The sequence below is a fragment of the Pezoporus wallicus genome, unplaced genomic scaffold (assembly GCF_028554395.1).
Source record: "Pezoporus wallicus isolate ANWC-B61680 ecotype Strahan unplaced genomic scaffold, APGP_CSIRO_Pwel_v1 contig_13954, whole genome shotgun sequence".
Taxonomy (NCBI): domain Eukaryota; kingdom Metazoa; phylum Chordata; class Aves; order Psittaciformes; family Psittacidae; genus Pezoporus; species Pezoporus wallicus.
The window spans coordinates 486,004-506,411 of record NW_026638000.1 but is presented as its reverse complement, the minus strand read 5'-3'; the positions used below and the strand labels follow the sequence as shown (position 1 = coordinate 506,411).

The 20,408-nt window shown below is 55.5% G+C and overlaps 1 protein-coding gene across 2 annotated transcripts in view; it reads left to right on the top strand.

Moving 5' to 3' along the window:
* The window catches only part of PWWP2B (PWWP domain containing 2B), a 31,913-nt gene extending 13,635 nt beyond the window's left edge, over nt 1–18,278 (top strand). The window contains exon 3 of one of the 2 annotated variants that reach the window (XM_057408646.1): nt 18,142–18,278. The gene's annotated coding sequence lies outside the window, so the exon portion shown is untranslated. Of the gene's footprint in view, nt 1–4,506; nt 5,012–18,141 lie in introns of those variants that run through there. The other variant, XM_057408645.1, reaches the window with a different exon arrangement.
* The last annotated feature ends 2,130 nt before the right edge of the window (nt 18,279–20,408 follow it).

The window sequence follows — 20,408 nt, the reverse complement described above, 5'->3', positions numbered from 1 at the left end:
CTGGGTAAAGAGCCTGGAAACTTGTTTCTTCAGAGCTTTAGAAAGGAATATCAAAATGGAATTCCCAGCTTTCCTGGGATTGTATTTATTTACTTGTTTTGGGTTTCAGCTCAGATGGAGGTGCTTAAACTGCAGCCACAAGCCACGTGTGCTCACTGAGCATGGAAGTTGGGCAGGGAGGGACCTTGGGCAGGGGCTGGGGAAGCCCTTGCTGCAGGAGTCCTCTTGTCAGTGGGTCAGGCTCTAAAGTTTGTCCTAATTCTGTTGCAGTTAAGCAACCTGGAGAAGGCTCCTTAAGGGGAGACCTTAGAGCAGCTCCAGTGCCTGAAGGGGCTGCAGGAAAGCTGGAGAGGGGCTTGGGACAAGGGATGTAGGGACAGGCCAAGGGGAATGGCTTTAACCTGCCCGAGGGGAGACTGAGATGAGCTCTTAGGCAGAAGCTCTTCCCTGTGAGGGTGCTGAGGCGCTGGCACAGGGTGCCCAGAGAAGCTGTGGCTGCCCCATCCCTGGCAGTGTTCAAGGCCAGGTTGGACACGGGCTTGGAGCAAGCTGCTCTAGTGGAAGGGGTCCCTGCCTGTGGCAGGGGTTGGAGCTGGAGGAGCTTTAAGGTCCCTTCCAACACAAACCAGTCTGGGATTACAGCATCCCAAGCATGCTGGTGCATGGGGACCCTGCTCGCTCCAGCTCTGCCCTGCTCAGGGGCTCATGCCTGGATACTTCAGGACAAGGCACAGGCCATACTTAGCACCCCTCCATGGCACAGGTTGCACCCCAGGCCTGGGCCTTTTGCCTTCATGAGCACAGCACTGAGAGGGTTCCTGCTTGTGCCGGCGATCCAGGGCTGCACCGCCACCACCAGCGCTCCCAGACCAGCTCCAGGTGAAGACCAGGACACATGCTGGAGTCAGGGACCCACCTCCTGCACATGGTTCCTCTGGGAAGCTGGAGTGCCGTGGCATGGAGCCCTCTGCTACCACAGCCCTGTGAGCAAGCAAGCCCTGGTTACCCTGCGTGTCCTGGCAGGCTGGCAAGTGACAGCCCCATGAAGCCTCCTCATCTCCTCCACCCAAGCAGCTTGCTTTGAGGGGTATTTCCTGCTCATATGCCATTGACAGCACTGCCAATCACTCTTCCTGCAGACATCTCCCCTCGGGAAGGGCAGTGAAGCAGCCCCAGCGCAGGCTCAGGGGGAGCAAGCCCTGCAGCGGAGGGATGGGGCCAGGGCACCCCGAGGAGCTCTGACAGGCAGCAGCCTGAGGAAACCCATCCCTCCTTCCCGTGGTGCCCTCCTGCAGGAGGAGGGCCGGGACCCCATCCCTGACCCATTGATGGTGTGCTGGAACCACCTCTGGCCCCCCAGGCATCAGGGCATAGGTGACTTCAGCCAAGCTGCAGCTGCGCTCTCCTGTGTTCCACTCCATCACCTGAGCACCTCTCTGTGAAAATCCAGCATCGGGTTCGAGGGGTTTCTGCTTTCTGCATGGAAAAAGGCTCAGGGTTTTGGCATGAGTCAACACAGAGCAAGTCATCATTCATGAGGAAGTCAAGCCAGTAATCCTGCGACAGTCCACTCCTTGTGCTGCAGAGAGCACACAGGAAACACGCTTTATAAAGAACACAATTCTGTCTGATCCTACAATAGCATGAACCTCACACAGGTTCAACAGGACCTGCCCTGGCAGTTAAAAGCAGTAACTCCTGCAGAAATTAATCAACTTGTTGGAAAAAAGCCTTCATTAAAACTCTGCCCAGCTCCTCCCTTTCAGAGACAGGATCCCCAGAGAGGTTACACAGGTACTGCAGGCAGCTGATGGAGCCCATGTGGGAAGGCTCAGGGGAGCATTTGTGACCCCCCCGCTCAGGCCAGGGGAGTCACATTCACTCATGCAGGTGGAGGAGCCACACGTGGACCTTTGCTCCATGCTGCATCCATAGAGACAGCAGCACAAAGAGCCTCCTGCTGCCCATGGGCACCAGGACCAGCCCGGCAGCCCTAGCACAGGGAAGAGACACAGCCCTGACAAGGGACAGGTGTCAGGATCCCACCTTGCTCCCAATCCAGGGTACGGATGGCACCAGGAGAAGCAAGAGAGCATCCCAAAACTGACTGGAGAGCTGGAGATTTGGGATGTGGGGACTGCACTCCAGAAAGTCAAGGTATTAAGCCCCATCTCCATCATCATTGCTGGGCATTCCAGCCTGGTTTGGGTTGGAAGGGACCTTAAAGCTCCTCCAGCTCCAACCTCTGCCACGGGCAGGGACCCTTCCCACTAGAGCAGCTTGCTCCAAGCCCCTGTGTCCAACCTGGCCTTGAGCACTGCCAGGGATGGAGCAGTAATCTCAGCAGATAAATCAGTTTTCTGCACTCTGCCACAGCTGTTAAATCAGAACTTGTGAATGGCTTTATTTGATCCAAAACTTTGGGGTTCTATCATGAATAAGCACTTGGCTTCAGCAGAGCTTCCTTGGCTTTCCTTCTGACATCCAGCTCAGCACATGGGCTGCTGGATCATGCCGTTGTCTTGAGTCAGTGGGCCTGCTGTGTGTTGGTTACTCATACATGTATCGATACTGCAGCAGTGTCGTGTTTTATCTCCAGCAGGGAGCAGCGGCTTTTGCAGGTTTGTTTAACAAATCCCCCAGGTTTTCCAGCAGTGAGGTGGGAGTGCCGGAGCAGCCCGTGCTGTGTTGCTTCTCCTGGGTGCGTGCTGGAAACTCCTGCTTCTGCTCCTGGTTGTTTAGAACAGACCCTGAACTCTTGCAGGGGTGGCCTCTGGGGCTGCAGAGCTCTGTGTGTCCAGGACGCGCGCCCATGCATCCACAGGCACAGAGGAGGGCAGGAGGTTTGACACTGCGGGATGTGGCACATCCGTTGTTCTAAAGCAGTGTGGGTTTTTGCCATTAGCACCAGCTTTCTGCTCCCAGGGAAGAGAATCCCTGATCTTTGTCCCCAGGTCATCTCAGTGGGCAGCCATGGTTCAGCCGCATTCCTGTCCCAGATCCCCATCCCATCCCTCTGCCCAGGAAGGACAGCATCTGCCCTGGCGCAGGCAGAAGCCTTCACTGGGGGGTGGTTTGGCATCCTGCTCTTGTGCTGCTTCCTTCCTCCAAGTGTGACAATCCCGGAGAATAAAACCTGCCTGAGGGCTTGCTGCTCCTCAGCAGGGAAATGCACCTTTTCCTGGTTAGACCAAACATTCCCAAGCTGTAACCTGGCTCTAAAGGGTCAGCTTTCTGCAAAAACCACGGGAGAGCCATTCTGCCCATGGACCTCACTGAGGTTTAGGTAGGTGCCAGGTAATAAGCTGTGAGTCTGTTGTGTGCTCTTGAAAACCTCAACGTCCATTGGAAGGCAAGTGAATAGATTCTTCTGCAAGATCAGGTATAAATTTATACTCCATCCACTACAGGTGACAGAGCCTTGTTGGGAGTTATCCCAGATTCCTAGGAGCAGGATGGTTCAAGTGCATGAAACCTGGTTGCAGTCCTCCTCTGGAATGTAGGAGTTAGGGCATTTGTGGTGCAGTGCATCAGCTCTTTAGGTCTCAGCTGTATGGTGATACTGCAGATCCTTCTGGATGCTGAGTCTGGGCAGATCAGTGTTGCTTTGGTTCCATGCCCACAGCAGAGCTGCTGCTGCAGTTTCAGCAGCGCTGGGAATGTGATCATCTTCCTGTGTTTGCTGTTGTGTTCTTGGCTTTTATTGTGCTCTGTATTTGTAAGTGGGGGTTTTTTAAAGGTCTTTGATCTTTTGCTTCATAGCAGTAATCCTGTTTGTCAGGAACATGGGTTTGAGCCTGAGTGTCCTGTGGCTGGTTTGGCAGGGAGGTGGGTTAGGGCTGGTCAGGCTTTTGAACTAGCTCAAACTGTTTTAGATGAGAAATTAGCAAGAAGTTCTTTGCCTAAGAACTCAGCCTAAGAGCTCATCTCAGTCTCCCCTCGGGCAGGTTAAAGCCATTGCCCTTGGCCTGTCCCTACAGGCCCTTGTCCAAAGCCCTTCTCCAGGTTTCTTGTGGCTCCTTTAGGCGCTGAACACTGTTCTAAAGCCTCCCTTGATCCAGGCACCGCAGCAGCAATAGATGTCTTCAGCCACCGCAGGTACTTGGAACAGCTTCTGTGCAGTTTGTTCTCAAGGGGAGAATAATCCTATTTCGTAGGTAGCCTTAGAAAAGCAGAGGCAGATGTTCTTCACGTGGTGTGTTGTGCAGGGCCGCGTGGCAGATTAACCTGCGGTAACCCACCCCGAGCAGCGCTTGGTCTTCAAGGCAGAGGCCCAGGATTCCTTATCGTCGCTGAGCTGCATATCGTGGCTGTCTTGGAGAAAATTCCCGCTCTCGCTCCGGGTTTGTTCCCTTGGCAAAGCTTGTCCTGAAGCTGTGGGTGCCGCTGGTGCTGCCAGCCGGGAGCCGGAGCATTCCTGCCTGTGTGCGGAGGCCAGCCAGGCACGAGCCCGGCCGCGGCTGCCGGCCCTGCGCTCCCTAACCTCTCCCTCTCGCTTTCTTCAAGGTGTCAGAAGACAGAGCCCAGCTGTTCTCCAGAGGGCCACCAGTCTGCAGGGAGCCGGGAGAGGCCGGAGGGTCCGCGCGCAGCAGGAGGACGCGGCGCATTCCCTGTCACACGCTGCTTTGCACCGGGGACGGGCTCCGGCAGGAGGCTCTTCTGGTGCGAGGCTGGCGGGAAGGTCTGGAGGATGTCTCACCCTAGCATGAGGATTTGACCAGTCACACAGCAGTGAACTGGGAGAACAGCAAAACCCACAACCCGGAATGTATTTATTACGTCAAAGTTAGCTATTCTTGATAAACCCCCCCGATTATTGCTGCTGCTGCTTATTTTACTTACAGATTTCACACACTCGTTCATTTTAAAGCTACCAAACTTTTCCTCAATACTGTACTCCAAGAAGTGTAATTGGAGCAGGACATGCAATAGAATGAAATCATTGTAGTGTCTTAAGTACCATGGACTCACTTTTGTGTCTATTAAACCTTGGAAGATGTGCAACACGGAACTATGTGGCTGTCATTGCGTGTGTTAAAGCTGCTTCGTGTCGTTCACTGCAGAGCTGAGGGAACGGGTATTGTCAGGTAGGTGAATCCAGCTGTCACCAGGTACCTTGGATGATGTGTCCCAGCGTGTGCTTTCAGTCACCTGGAACCACAGGCTGGAGCCTCAGCTCGCTCTCGTGGCTCCAGTTGGAGAGTGAATTGATGTTCTGAACTCACTTGTGTTCACACCAGGCCCCTTGAGCACGTGGTGTTGGATAGGAAGGATTTTCATCCTTACACATGACTGGAGATGGTTAGCAGGCTTTATAAACCAGAAAGCAGCCTGCAGGTTTGGTAGCAGCTTTAGAGCAGGAGTGGCTGACAGACTGAAGTGAGCTATGGACAGGCTTTTGAAACTCTTGTCAGTTAATTTCTGGGGCTTGGACAAGCTTTTGAAACTGTCTCAGCTCATCTGGGGGGTTTGCGTTAGTTTTGCCTTCGGTTCCCTCGGTCTAAAAGCATTAGTGTGTGGTAATCTGCTCTTTCTGATGCTGGAGAAAGCAGCTCCGAGTTGTCCCTGCTGGGTGACAGCTTGCCTGCGTGTCAGATGTTGCCTTCGAGCTGCCAGGGTCATTGTGCAGGTTCCTGATTGTTCTTCCTCTGCTACAGCAAACACTGTGCTGAGCTCTTGTCCAGTTAAAGGGCGAGCAGGCGGGCGGACATCCAAGCTCGTGTTTTCCTGGTTCATACTGGTTCATGTTGTGGTCTTTTGCGTGTCAGCAGCAGAGGTCAGAGCTTCCCTTTTCTGTTTAACAACAGCAGAGTTTAACAAGAGTCCAGCACCAAACCCCTTCTGCTGAGTCTCAGTACGGGCACGCAGCGAGTCAGAGCTGTTTCCCTCAGTTGGTACCCAGTTGGCTGCGGTGTAAGGCCCGCAGGCTGCAGCGCAGGGCTGAAGCAGGACCTCAGTCTCCCAGGTCCGGCTTTGGCCACCTCTGCAAACAAATCAATAAGCTTCCTGTTCTCCAAACCCAAGTGTAAAAGGCGGCAGTGTGCGGGCAGGAATGTGCTCTGCACCTTGTGTAAGGGCTCTGTGCAGCCGTTGTTTACCTGGGCATGGCGCTGCCCATCCCCAGCTCCGCAGGCCAGGCTGCTCTGCGCACTGAGTGCTCCCGCAGCAAACAGCTCGGCCTTTCTCAGCCCGGCCCGTCTGTCTTCAGGAGTTCCTTTGGGGCTTGTTTCTAGCATCTTCTTGAGCCAGGCCCAGGGTTACCTGGTGGCCACGGAGGTTTATGGGGTTTCTGCTCACACAGTTCTTTATTGTACACAACCCCTGCCCAAAAGCATTGCCAAGCTCTCTGGCTGTAGCCTTGCAGCAGTCACCTGTGTGAGGGGCTATGAGCAGCCCTCTGTCCATTTCAGAAACAAAATTCAAAGGCAAAGAGGGAATAACTGAGCCCTGTGCTCAGGAAAAGCACTTGTCTGCTCCCGGCTCTAGGGAAGGATCCTGCCTGGCTGTGGAAGGGCTGCTCATGGTTGAAGGAGGTGCCAGGAGCTACAGGTGAGTCCTGTGGTCTCCTGAGAAGGCTCATGGGTGTCACTGCAGTCCCTTCAACAGGCAGTAGCACCCCTGAGGTCAGTGCTGGTGCAAGAGGGAGCTGTGATACCTCACACCCACAGCTGCTGACCTGCCCCTCTGCTGTGCTCTGTGAGACCCCCCTGCAGCCCTGGCCCAGCTCTGGGGCAGCAGCACAAGAGGGACATGGAGCTGTTGGAGCGAGGCCAGAGGAGGCCACGGAGATGCTGCGAGGGCTGGAGCAGCTCTGCTCTGGAGCCAGGCTGAGAGAGCTGGGCTGGGGCAGCCTGGAGAAGAGAAGGCTCCTGAAGGGGAGACCTGAGAGCAGCTCCAGTGCCTGGATGATCTTTGAGGCCCTTCCAACCCAAGCCATTCTATGACATGAAATGGATGGAGAAGGTGAGCTCCAGCCCAGCATCTGTCCTCTGAGGCTGGATGTGGTCCTAGGATGGAGCTGTTTAAGAGGGGATGCCCAAGAGCTTTGTCTTGCATGGTAGCTTGGCTGTGCAGTGTAACACACCCCACACCCCCCCCCAGCCCCGGGCACATAAATGTGCTCTGCCAGCTGTCCTTACCCCCGGATGTGTGACATTCCTGGCATAGCTGAGCCCTGGAGAAAGCAAACAATGGGCTTGCACTGCCTGGGGCTCCGTGCCAGTGCAGAGGTAAGGGAAAAATGTGAGCGATGCCCCTGGGCAGTGCCTGTGTCTGCAGGGGAAGGTCAGAACTGGTTTGCTGCCAGTGCTGGGCACAGACCAAAGAGGAATGGAGGTGGCTGTGCTGGGCCCCCTGTTCTGCCTCACCCCTGTGCCCTGTGGCCTGGCACACGCGTGTCTGTTAACAGCAGCTGTGGCAGTGCAGCACCAGAGTGGGATTCACGCAGCCCGTGAGCCCCCAGGTTCTGCTGCTTCACTGAGAACCACTGCAGAGCTTCAGCTGCCCGAGGGGAGACTGAGATGAGCTCTTAGGCAGAAGCTCTTCCCTGTGAGGGTGCTGAGGCGCTGGCACAGGGTGCCCAGAGAAGCTGTGGCTGCCCCATCCCTGGCAGTGTTCAAGGCCAGGTTGGACACAGGGGCTTGGAGCAAGCTGCTTTAGTGGAAGGGGTCCCTGCCCGTGGCAGGGGTTGGAGCTGGAGGAGCTTTGAGGTCCCTTCCAACCCCAACCAGGCTGGGGTTTTGTGCTTCTATGAAGAACAGCAGAAACGGTGCTTAGGAGGCATGAGCGTGGGTCCTGCTCTGAACCAGCGGCTCATGGTGGGTTAAGCACCAGCCGTGCACAGCATCCCAACAGGAGGCACAGCTGTGGGTCTGTGTGCGGGAGCTGAAGCAGCGGCTCCCTTCAGCTCCATGAAAAGGTGATTCCTCAATTTTGGCAAGGCTTAAAGCCAAGATCTCCAGCAAATTGCTTTCTTTTTGCCTCAGCCGTTATTCAGATGGATGAGAATAATTCCTCAGCAGATTCCAGAGCTCAAGCCAAGAGCGGGGCAATGCTTCACTTCTGACCTGGTTTTACAGAGCTGATGTAGAAGTTTCTAGATGCCCGTTTCTATAAGGGGAAGTTTGAATGGCTTTCTGCAGGCTTTCATGCTGCCAGAGAAAAACCTACCTGGCGATGCTGGGGAAGAGCAGGTGTTCTCTGCAGCAGGGGCTGTGCTGGATGTGTGCTGAGACATTGCTCTTTCTGACTGATTGTGAAGGATTTTCTCCCTCCGCTCCAGCCCATGTGCTTGGCTCTGGGCGGTGGGGCCTGCCCCAGCCCATCTCCATTCCCGTTGCACTCCAGGTTCATTACAGCCTCCGCTGCTCCGCACTGTGGGGGTTTCCTCCTGGTTCACACACACACACGCACACACAGAGTATGCTAGAGATTGGAAGGGACCTCAAAAGATCATCTAGTCCAATCCCCCTGCCGGAGCAGGAACACCTAGATAATGTTCCTTCAGCCCGCAGAGCTGGGTCCCGCAGTGAAGCCCTGCAGGAGCCCAGGGTGTTTGTTATTTCATTCTGATGTTACCCAAAGCAGGACTGACCCCCTTGGTACTTTCGTAATGGGGCATTTTGCTAATGCAGTGAGTCTGTAGATGAAATGTGTGCTTGATGCACGTTCCTCCCCCTTGGCCTCATGTCTCATGTGCCTTGAACAGGTTTTCAGCCCCCCCAGCCCCTCTGCTCCCCGCTGTCTTCATCCAATGCCCCTTGAGCACTGCCCTGCCCGTTCTCAGTACCATGGTGTGCACCCATCCCTTTGGATGACATCCGGGCCGGTGCCTGCAGTAGGTGTCCCTGCACCCAGTGCCCTGCAGGAAGCACCAGGTAGACAGAGGTTGCCCAGCCGTGCTGTGTAGCAGTGCCCAGGCAGGGTCCCTGAGCTGAGCCAAGGGGAAGGGTGCTCTGCTGAGCTAGCATGGAATTGCGGCACTCAGCGTGGGACACTGTGGCACTGGTGGAGATGGAGCTTTGGTGGAGCCAGGTGGAGGGCTCAGACTGACAGTGCAGGAGCTGCAGCGGGGAATGGCAGCAGCCTTGGCCAGCATCCCAAAGGATGCAGTGTGCATGGCCCCTGCCATGGGTGATGGCTGGGATGGGGCCGAGCTGTTGCTGATGGACCCAAACTGGTCTTGTTTGATGTCTGGCTGCTGGGGTGCGGATGGGGGTGCTTTTGGCATTGATTCTGTTGATGGCTTTCCTCTGCCCCGTCCTTGTGCTCAACAAGGTTGTCTGCAGAAACCTGGAATGGTTCTGCACGGTTTGAATTTGCTCATGGGTGTGAGCTAATGCGTGGCTGGAAATCAGGCTTTGCTGGTCGGAGCAAGGCACTGTGTGCTCCAGCTATGTTGAACCCTTTCCCATGGATTTACTGCAGAAAGTCCTGGACACGAGCATGTGCAAGTGATCAGTGATGCAGTTGGTGCTTGGGTATCACAGGCACCAGTACCTGTATCAGGGAGCTTTAACTAAGGATCCTCATGTTGCTGTAGCCTCTCAAACCACATTTATTGGTGCTGTCCCCAACTGAAGCTCTGCTGCTGGAGGAACCCAGAGTTTTCCCAGAGCGTGGAGGCCTGGCTGGGGCCAGGCAGCTTCAGCAGCTAATCCTGGAGCTCCTCAGTGGCTGCTGATGCAAAGTGGGCTCCCAAAGTGCTCCTGTTGAGTGGAAAATGATGGGATTTGGGTCTGTCCCAGCAGGGAGGGGCAGAGCCGCCTGTGTCCGTGTGTGCCGCTCCCCTGAGCCAGTTTTACAGCAGAAAGACCAAGTGAGGAGCCCGTGCTGCTTCCTCAAGACAGATCCATGGGTGAACATCAGTTACCTGACGGTGCTTTTAGATCCAGGAATCCCTCAGTGTAAGTGTGCATTGGATTAGATGGGATATGTAGTGAGGGTGACGCCCTGGTGAGAGGGTTTTGAGGAAAATGGTGTTTATATGGCAATGTTAATCACAGAATCCCAGCCTGGTTTGTGTTGGAAGGGACCTCAAAGCTCCCCCAGCTCCAACCCCTGCCACGGGCAGGGACCCCTTCCACTAGAGCAGCTTGCTCCAAGCCCCTGTGTCCAGCCTGGCCTTGAGCACTGCCAGGGATGGGGCAGCCCCAGCTTCTCTGGGCACCCTGTGCCAGCTCCTCACCTTGTGATGTGGAGTTCATGACACCGAACCCGTTTGAGGATCACTTTACTGGCCTGGTTTCTTCCCATTTCGGTATTTAAGTGTTGCGTTCCCATTCTCCATCTTTCTCCACATGAAAACCAGGTGATCATCACGTTGGTTCTTGTCTCTTGGCTGGTTTCTGACTGTAGTTGCTCGGTGGGTTCATGGGAGGGACTCTGTGAGATGTTGTTGACACACACGTGAGCTGGCAGCTCCTCCTGTATCCATGTGTTCACCGGTGTATGAGGGGCCCCTGGGCTTGCCCTGGATCTCGGTGGGTTCCCTGCCCTGGGCACCCCCAGCCCCGTCCTGCACGCACGTTTCTTGGTGTGACAAGTGCAGCTCAAGGAACAGGAGCGGGGCCTGGGCAGGGATTGCCTTTGGAAACATCTGGTTCACATTTCTGTCCAGGGCCTCCTGCTTGGAAACATCCTTTAAATGAAGGGGAGAAAGGCTGTTCAATGTAACACAGTCCCTGGAGTGGCTTACAACCGGCCGTAGGAGCTGCGCTAACACAGCCTCACCCTCACACACGGATACTTGGTGGGAAGGAAACTCCACAGCCCCCGTGTGCAAACCTCTCAGCGAATGGGATTTGTAGCTCCAGTTTGATCTCCTCTGATCCCGCCTGTGCCTCCAGGTTGGGGTACCCCCATAGCAGGCCCCCGGCACCAGCATGTGCGGGGGGTTGCGGGTTGGGTGCCATGAGCCAGCAGCTCTTCAGCACCTCAGAGCAGGGGGATGCTGCAGACACAGTGGCAGCGCCGTGTTGATGGGACCAGCGCTGGGGACTGCCCCTCCCCTGGGCATCCCCTGCCCCGGGGGGCAGAGCTCGGGGCCGTGGCTGGGATGGGGTGAGATGCGGCCCTCCCGTGTGGTCTGTGTGGGGCATGGGTGCCATGGCTGGGGGCGATGGGGAGCGCACTGAGGCGCTGAGGTGGAGGGGCGGGAGTCACCGTCCCTGCAAGCGCTCACCCAGCGTGGAGACGAGGCCCCGGTGCCGTGGGGCAGTGGTGTCCTGGGCAGTGCTGGGGTAAGGGTTGGACTGGGTGAGCTTGGAGGGCTTTTCCAGCCCAGCTGATTCTGTGATTTGGTGATTCAGAGATGAAGATCCTGACTCCCCTCGGGGATGGCTCTTTGTCAGGCCTGGCTCAGACCTTCCCCTGCGCTGCTGCCTGCAGCCCTCACTGGCTCTGCATCGGGCTGTGCGAGCAGGAGGAGGATCAGACTTCCCAGGGGAGCCGGGTTTGGCCGTGCAGTGCAGTGCAGTGCAGAGGCTGGTGGGACGTGGGACACCCAGTCCCTGCATGGGGACACCCGTCCTGCTCCTGCTCGGGCTGTGGAGATGCTGCACCGGCAGCACCGTGTCTGCAGCAAGAGCAGCTGACATGGAGGTGGTGTCCCCTGCTCGTACAGGCTGCAGGGGAAGGCTAAAGCTTGGCTGAAGTCACGCTGCTCCTCAGTGCGCTCAGCTTTGCTGCTGGCTCTGCCGGCCCCAACCCCGCCTCCTTGGAAGGGTCTGTGGTGGGGACCTGCCGCTGCTCTCACCGGGGGCAGCTTCCTGCCTCAAAATTCACCCTTATTCAAGGTTAAACCGTTCCTCCCATCACAGATATTAATTATTAGTTGTAATCAATGTGTTTCCCCGCCCAATTACAGATGGGATTTAGTTACGATTAGGCAGGTAGATCAGTTGCTTGCACAGCAGTGATGGATGCTCTTTTATGGGTGGCATCACCAGTGTTCTCTTTACTGTGAACCTCCCTGGGAAGCATGGAAAAGCGTTCTGTTGAGAAAAGCATTTTTTGTGCAGGGCTTTGGGTTTTTGCCTTTGCTACAAGTCAGCAAACAGAGCTGCTGTTTGCCAGCACTGCCCGTACACAGCATCCAGCACTGCAAAATGGGACCTCTGGTTCTCTGCGGGAGGGAATGAGTGGTTGTGGCCAGCAGTCAGGACTTCCAGTCTTTGGGAATTTATGGGTACAATGATAATTCATTTTAGAGGTACTTTGGTACAGAAGAAGAGTCCAGACCTGTTTCACCCTGAAATTGTGGAATCACAGAATCCCAGCTTGGGTTGGGTTGAAGGGACCTTAAAGCTCCTCCAGCTCCAACCCCTGCCACGGGCAGGGACCCCTTCCACTAGAGCAGCTTGCTCCAAGCCCCTGTGTCCAACCTGGCCTTGAACACTTCCCCGACTCCTGTGTCTGATGGTCTTGAGTGAAGTTGGGCCTGGAGGGTGCTGTGGGAAGTGCTCCCAGAGCAGTGGATGAGACCATGTCCCCCTTCTACAGCTCTGATGAACCTCACCGACCCCACCAGCACCTGCCTGTTAAGGGAAGGCCGTGGTGGTGGTGGATGGAGAGCCCAGTGAGGAAGAGACCAGCAGGGACAAAGTAGAGGCTGTGAAGTCATGCACCCATGTGCATGGGAATGGGAAAGGAAGGGAAGGGAGGAAGGAAAGGAAGGGAAGGGGGGAATGGCAGGGCAGGGCAGGGCAAGGGATAGGGAAAAGGAAAGGGAGAGGGAAAGGGAAGGGGAAGGCTGTTGACCTGCAGTAACCCAAGATGTGGACTCTGCAGAAACCGAAGTGGGGCCGTGCAGCGGGAACAACCCAAGGAGCACATTCCTGACCGGTTTGTTCTCTTCCTGCCCAGCCGCAGCTCTGCGGCTCACATCCGCTGCCCGGCTGAAGGAGCACTGCCCCTGGTGCCCGTGCTGGCTCAGCGCCGGGCCCTGCTCCCCGTACCAGAGCAGCCCCGGCAGGGCTGGCTGTGCTCACGCCTGCAGCGCTGCGCTGCCAGGCTCCGTGTTACCTCCCGGTGCGTGACCTGGCCCTGTGCGATGGGAGAGCGCTCCTGCAGCCTTGCAGGAATGCTGTTAGTGCCTGCGGCAGCAGCTCACCTCCGTCTCACTCGATTGACTCCAAGTACAGCACTGGGTAATCAAATCACTAATGCACCACTGCAGAAATGCTTGAGGAAGTAGAAAGTGCCACTGATGTCGATAGTTCGCAGCAACTTGAAAGCCAGACAGGCCCAGAGAGCCCGTTCCTGCAGCAGTTCAGACCCGCTACTTAAAAGAGATACATGAATTGTTTAACTACCAGAAATTTGGATTTCAGGCATTTTGTTTTGGCTTTCTAATTGCATTTCTTAGCTCTTGCTAGCTCAGTTGCAAACACCAGCAATAGCTTGATCACCATTACCTGCAGTTGTCTTGGCCAGAGCATCCCAGATGGGGCTGGCGTGGCTGCTTGAGGTGGGACACGTGGAGCCGATCTCACTGTACCTGGGTGATTTCACCCTTCTCTGCCTCCACTCATTTGCCTGGTGTGTCCCTGCGGGTGCTGAGCATCCCAAGAGCAGATCCCAGCACATGAAGGGGAGGGCCTTTGGACAAGGGCCTGTAGGGACAGGACACAGGGGAATGGCTTTAACCTGCCCGAGGGGAGACTGAGCTGAGCTCTTAGGCAGAAGCTCTTCCCTGTGAGGGTGCTGAGGTGCTGGCACAGGGTGCCCAGAGAAGCTGTGACTGCCCCATCCCTTGCAGTGCTCAAGGGCAGGTTGGACACAGGGGCTTGGAGCAAGCTGCTCTAGTGGAAGGGGTCCCTGCCCGTGGCAGGGGTTGGAGCTGGAGGAGCTTTGAGGTCCCTTCCAACCCAAACGAGGCTGGGATTCTGTGATTCAATGTATTTATTGGGCAGCAATTTGTAATCCGTTCGAGGCTCCTTACACGATAAGGACAGGACTGAAGGAGAACAGCAAATCAATGCATTACACTGAAGACCTTTCGAAATAAATCACGTTCTTAGGCCCAGCCCTCTCAGAAGAGCCCTTCAGAAGCTTTCCATGTGTGTTCATCCTCTCCACGTGTAGGGGCCAGGCTGGCTCTGTGAAGAGCTGCCTTGCTTAGGAGGCAGGTGATGCTCTCTGCTTTTCCAGTTTGAACAAACAAACTGGATCCCTTGCAGATGGCTGGATGCTCCACACCTTCCTGTTGAAGGGCAAACCAAGCCCAGGCGATGCAGAGGGGACCCTGTGGGTGCTGGGGATCAATGGGCCAGGCCCAGAGCACCAATCCCAGCTGCTGCAGCCCAGAGGTTTTAACAGGACACCCTTTTAGCTGCTGCTGCGGTGTCTGGGCAGTGTCGGTGCCAGCAGGACACCTGGCAGATGAAGCTCCTCGTCTCTGCAGGGTCAGTCTAACCGCCTCACCCCTCGCCAGCCCGGCTGCAGTAGCTGAGCCCGTGTTCCAGTGCAGGAGGGGTGTCCTGGGGCCAGGGCTGCTCACGTTAGCCGAGCTCTGCGTGCCCCCTCCTCTGGGTCAGCCCTGCCCGCGCTGAGGGGTTGTTTCCATGAGGATTCCCGTGGCGAGCAGAGCGCTGGCTCTGCAGGTGCCACAGACAGTGGCGATGGGAGAGGCTCGTGTGGAGGCTTCGTTCCTGCCTGCGCTCCGGGTGTGATTCAGGGTGCTTTTGTCTTTGAAGTCCTGAGCAGGAGCTAGGCTGTGAAGTGCCCTTTGTGCTCTGAGAGCTCCGTCAGTCACCCTCCCTCCCGTCAGAGAGCAACGTGAAGGTCTCTTTCTGAAGCAGACGTTTCTGCGGGACGGCTCTGCCCTGGGTGCTGGGGCAGAACGCAGGGGGATGTTGAAACAAGCAGCAGCAGCAGTGCCGTTGCCAGGACGTGTTCTGAGGGGTGAGCAGAGGGAGCCCCCCCCCTTGGTGCAGCGATGCAGGGACCAGCCGCGGTTTGCTATGGAAGCTGCTGCTCGCAAGGAGGGCTGAGGGGGTTCTCGTTGCAGCCCTGGTTTTAGCGTGGCACCAGAGCAACCGCACGAGGAGCCCTCTTCCCGCAGGGCTGCAGATGGGATGTGACAAACCCGAGCACTGTCGGGGTCAGTTGATCGCAGTCAGCCCATGGCAGCTCAGGGCACGGGGGGAGAACTAAATATAGGTGCTGTTGCTTGGTCAGTGTGTAAGTGATGCTGCAGGCTGCTGCTCTCCACGTGCAGCCCTACCCCGGAGCGGATCTCGTGCCGCCGGCTCTCGCGCAGGGCCAGCAGCCAAGCCCCGCCGGACGCCATCCGTGGGTGACCGGAGCACGATGGAGCTGCCATAAATCACAGGGGTTAAGTCACGGCTCCTGAAAAGAGCCGTCACCTCCAGTAAATCACGGCGAGAAACGGGCTGGAGGCTGCCTGCTTCCCGGCTGCCAGAGCTGCCCTGGGGCAGGCTCGGACACGGTCATCCGCAGTGATTCACTGGTGCATGGGGAGGGTGGGCTGGTTTAGGGTGGTTTTCCAGTAACCTGGATATACTCATGGGCAATATACATGTATGTGTAGTGTCAGTTCAAAACTGTGTCTGTGGCAGCTGAAGCTTTACCTCAGTCCCCAAACTGTGGAGGTCCCAATCAGAAAACTCTGTTACCTGGAGCACAATGCTATTTCTGCCACCCCTTTTGTCCCCTCCTTTCCCCAGCACACAGTGCAGTGCTGTGGTTCTGGTCTGTGTACTGCATTTCTAGCTGGCATGGCCAGAGTACTGATGCAGGGGCACTGTGATGGACTCGGTGGCCACAGGCGGTGCCAGCTGATGCAAAGGTGTCACAGTTAAAGAGGGAGGAAATGTTCCCTTCCAGCTCCTGCCCGCCTCAGGATTGCTCTGCCTGCGGTGAGGTGGGCTGTGCTGACAAGTGAGGCAGATTAAGGCACATAAGCTGCTGCCAGGACATCCTCATGATGTGCCTTGGCTGGAAATCCTCTTGCTTTGGTGTAATCTGGCTCTGTGAGCTCCCAAGGGCTGCTCTGAGCTGCACTGATGGACTCAGCCAGCAGTGGGGATGGCTGTTACCTGCCCTATGGGCACTGTCTCTGCTCTCAGTTTTGGCCATGGTGCTGATCTTGCTTTGGCACAGGCAGTGTGAGGAGGGGAAGGGAAGGGTGGGTGGCTGGTGGGGGTCAAGTGGTGCCCATGGGAATGGGGCGCTGGGTTCTTGCACCTCTCTGGGTGGGAAGATGCATCCCGGGGCGTGCAGCAGAGACCCCCTGGGCGCGCATCAGCCCGGGTTCCTGGCTCGCTGGAGGAGCTCAGGTGTTTTATGGTGTGAGGTGACAGGAGAGATGTTTCCCCACACACACTCCTGACTTCAGTAACAGCTTGCCGAGAGCAGGAGTTGGCCCCAGCAGAACCCTTGTGCTGCCTCTATAGCACAGTTACTGTGAAACAAGGGGGTCTGCCAGCAGCACCCACCTTGAAACCATCAGACACAGAGCAGCATCTCCCAGGAGCAGGTGCTTTACTGGTGCTGTGTTTGTAAGCAGAGTGAGCTGGTGTGATGGACTTCATACACTGTAGAGATACCTCTAGATAGAAAAGGAAACTGTGCTTGAAAATATGGTTGTAATTTATGGCTAACATTTAAAATCAGAGCTGATGTGAGATTCTCTGATAACTCAACTGCATTGAATACTTCCTTCCAGCAGGAACATGCTGTCTATTAAGGCCTGTGCTTCTGCTTTGGCTTGGCCTGGAAATCTGGAAACCTTTGTCGGGATGTGCCCAAGGGAGAATTCCACTCTCTTTAGTTCCTTGAGTCAATAAAGGAGAATTCCATGAAGATTAGAACCGCTGTAAGGGTTGATCTCCATTGGACTGGATCTGGTAGGTGATGCAGGCCTGGCAATTGGTGCATTGGGTGTCCTCTGTGTCAGCACTGATAAGCACATTTCTTGGGCTTAAGAAAAGGAACCGTGGGGAAACCAAAGACAATTCTACACATCAGCAACCTAAACACTTAGTGTGAACGAAGCCAAGCAGTGGCTTATCATCCGCTCTGCAAGGGAGGTGGTTTTTCCTTTCCTAGCGAGCAGAGCTGCAGTGTGCTGTGTCTGGGGGCCTGGGGCTGTCACTGCTTGGGTGTGAGCAGTGCGCTGACACCGGGATGGAAATGGGCACGTGCTTGTTTGGCTTCTGGATGGTGCATCTCCAGGGTTCGGGGTTTCTTTACTTTCTGTTGTTTTTCTTTCTTCCCAGCTTGTTTTTTTCCATTAACGTTGAGGTTTCGTGTGCCCAGGAGCTCGGTGCAAGAACACATCCGTAATTGTGACAGGGGGTGAAGGCTGAGCAGAAGGGATATATAGCCACATTGTTTGATCACTTTGCCTTTTGTTAGCACCCATTGTGCTGCGGTGCCTTAAAACCAGCTGGGAGGAGCAAGGTTTTGTGCAGGGTTTGACAGCTCTGAAAGTACAGCCCAAGGAGAAACAGCTCCTGCATTGGAGCCCTGCTCGGTCTGTGCTCAGCAAGAGGGGGGTGACAAAGTCACCATTCCTGGTGGAGCGAGGGCAGAGGGGGCCACGGAGCTGCTGCAAGGGCTGGAGCAGCTCTGCTCTGGAGCCAGGCTGAGAGAGCTGGGCTGGGGCAGCCTGGAGAAGAGAAGGCTCCTGAAGGGGAGACCTGAGAGCAGCTCCAGTGCCTGAAGGGGCTGCAGGAAAGCTGGAGAGGGGCTTGGGACAAGGGATGTAGGGACAGGCCAAGGGGAATGGCTTTAACCTGCCCGAGGGGAGACTGAGATGAGCTCTTAGGCATGGCCCTGGGGGTCACTCAGAGCCCCGTGTCCCATGTGTTTGCTTTCACCATCAGCAGAGCCGAGCGATGGAGACTGGAGCAGCAGCGAGTGATGGGGCAGCACGGCAGGCACAGGGCCTGGCTCAGTCCCCGCTGCAGAGGCACTGGCTTGGGAGCGGCTTTGTTTTCCCTGCAGGCTCCGCAGCCACACACAGAAATACCTGTTCTGAATCAGCCTGGGAGAGCTGGGAAAGGAGAGGGGCCACCTTCTGTTTACTTGTTCGTGTATTCACAGGCAGGGTTTATTTGTCTCCTGGTTTTATCCCACACCATAACCACCTTCCTTGTTGCTGTTTTCCATCAGGTGTTATATTTAGCTGTGTGGATATGATGCCCAAATGCTGTGGTTTGTATTTTCAGTGGCAGCAACAGCTATTTCTAAATGCTGCAGATCTGAAGTGTACGATAGCACTGAAAGCTTGGGGGGAGCCTCAGGGGACTGCAGACCTTGATCTTTACCAGATAGTTTTCAGGTATGTCTTGCTTAAAGCTCATCGATTTGCAGTGAAAGCTTCCCTTGCAGCCTGAAACTAAAGCTCCTGTTTCTCAGCTGGTGGGAGTGTGATCCCAGCAGCGCTGTTTGGGAAAACTCGGCAGTTCAAAGCACGTACTTTCAAAGGACATCAAAAGAAGGGATTTTCTATCACTAAAAGGCAGAGGAGCCCTCGCGCTCAGCAGCGCAGGCAATGTGAGCTGCAGTGCTTGCTTTCCTTATGGCGAGTTTTCTGTACTGGTAAATGGTGGAAGCAGATGGGAAAGGCACCAGGTCCCATACGCTGCAGCGTGCGTGACCGCCCCAGGCTCCCTTCGGGACTCGTGTGTTGGGACGCGCTCCGCGGGGAGCCCCTGTGTGCTGAGCTCTGAATGCAGCTCACATGGAAGGGGAGCCCATGAACAGCGGAGGGGTGAGTGCCAGGGTCCCGGCAGAGGGGAGCTCCAGGCTCCAGCCCAGCCATCTCCTCCTGGCTCCCTCTGGGGAGATCTCAGGTCCTCACCTGGGCACCGCTGCACTCGGGCTTGAGCCGCGGCTCAGACCGCACCACCACCACCAGCCTCGTGATTCCAGCGTCAGACCCACGCTCAAATCCACCCTGGGCCCTGGAAGGGACCTTGAAGCTCCTCGAGTTCTAGCCCCTGCCGCAGGCAGGGACACCTCCCACTAGAGCAGCTTGCTCCAAGCCCCTGTGTCCAACCTGGCCTTGATACCTAAAGTACTTGTGCTGCCAAACATTCACTGACGATAGACCCCAAGGGCAGGTTTTGTTACTGCGCTGCAAATACAATATAGGCAAAAAATGTGCTTTGTGTCCTTGGGGCCGGCGCTGGTCAATAACACCAACAGCACCCCTGTAGTTCCCTTGCGCGTAAATCCACCACTGAACAGGATTAACCGTTGCAGAGGTGACTTTCTGGTGTATGTGCACTTGTGTGGTACTTCACCTTTCACTGCAGACACAACGTGAACAGAATTCTCCACCTGGATGGAGGTCTTGATAACTATTTTTATTCACAGACTCTTCATTAGGACACAGAGAATAAACTGTGTGGTCTTTGCGGGGTGCTGATTCTGAGGACAAACGAACTGGATTGAAAGATCAAAAGAAGCTAAGAGAATATAACGTGGTTTTAGGTAGATTTTTCGTGTAAGTCACTACGAGTCACACTGCAGACCCTCCATGTAGTTTTCCAAGGTTTTGAGTTACTCTGCCTCAGTTAAATTCAATGCTTAAATCAGAGGACTTTGTCTATGAGCCAGTGATAATAATGGTAATTAACAGCTGTGTTTTTCAAGAGGCCAAGTACAAATGGGAAGGTCGGTACATGTAGAACCGAGAGAAGAAACGTTCTTCTCACAGCATATCGCATCCCTCTGGAGTTCACTTATGTGGAAGATTTAAACAAATAGGGTGGCTAGAATGAAAAGAGAAGCTTTGGCTGGATCATGTTGTGTCCATTTATAGCATCTGTGGCATCTGTGGTTATCGGACTCCAGCCAGTTATTAATGGCTTTAACCTGCCAGAGGGTGGATGCAGATGAGCTCTTGGGCAGAAGCTCTTCCCTGTGAGGGTGCTGAGGTGCTGGCACAGGGTGCCCAGAGAAGCTGTGGCTGCCCCATCCCTGGCAGTGTTCAAGGCCAGGTTGGACACAGGGGCTTTGCTCAAATGATGAGCAGGGGATGGGAGCAGGACAGGATGGGAGGAGCTGGGGTTCATTGTCATCTCTTGCTCAGGCAGCTCAGATCTCAGGCTCACTTGGAAAATTCAGCTGATCCCCGGTGAAAGCATAGGTTAAAGAGCAGCGGGAACAGCTGGGATCCTACTTTTGGGTGTGAGTGAAGAGAGAAGAAGGAGAAACCCCAACTTGGTTATTCCCGGTCACTCAGCTCCGGGTATTTACTGTCTGGGAGCTGCTGTGCTGCTGAATGCATTCCAGAGCAGGCTCTGCACCCACACGGAAGAAACATCCTCCCCATGTCCTGAGCCTGCTCCTGTGCTGGACACGCTTATTTTTGCTTACTCAGGAAGCAGCTGGAGCCTGAGCAGTGCTTTCCCAGCAGAGGAAGCGATGGT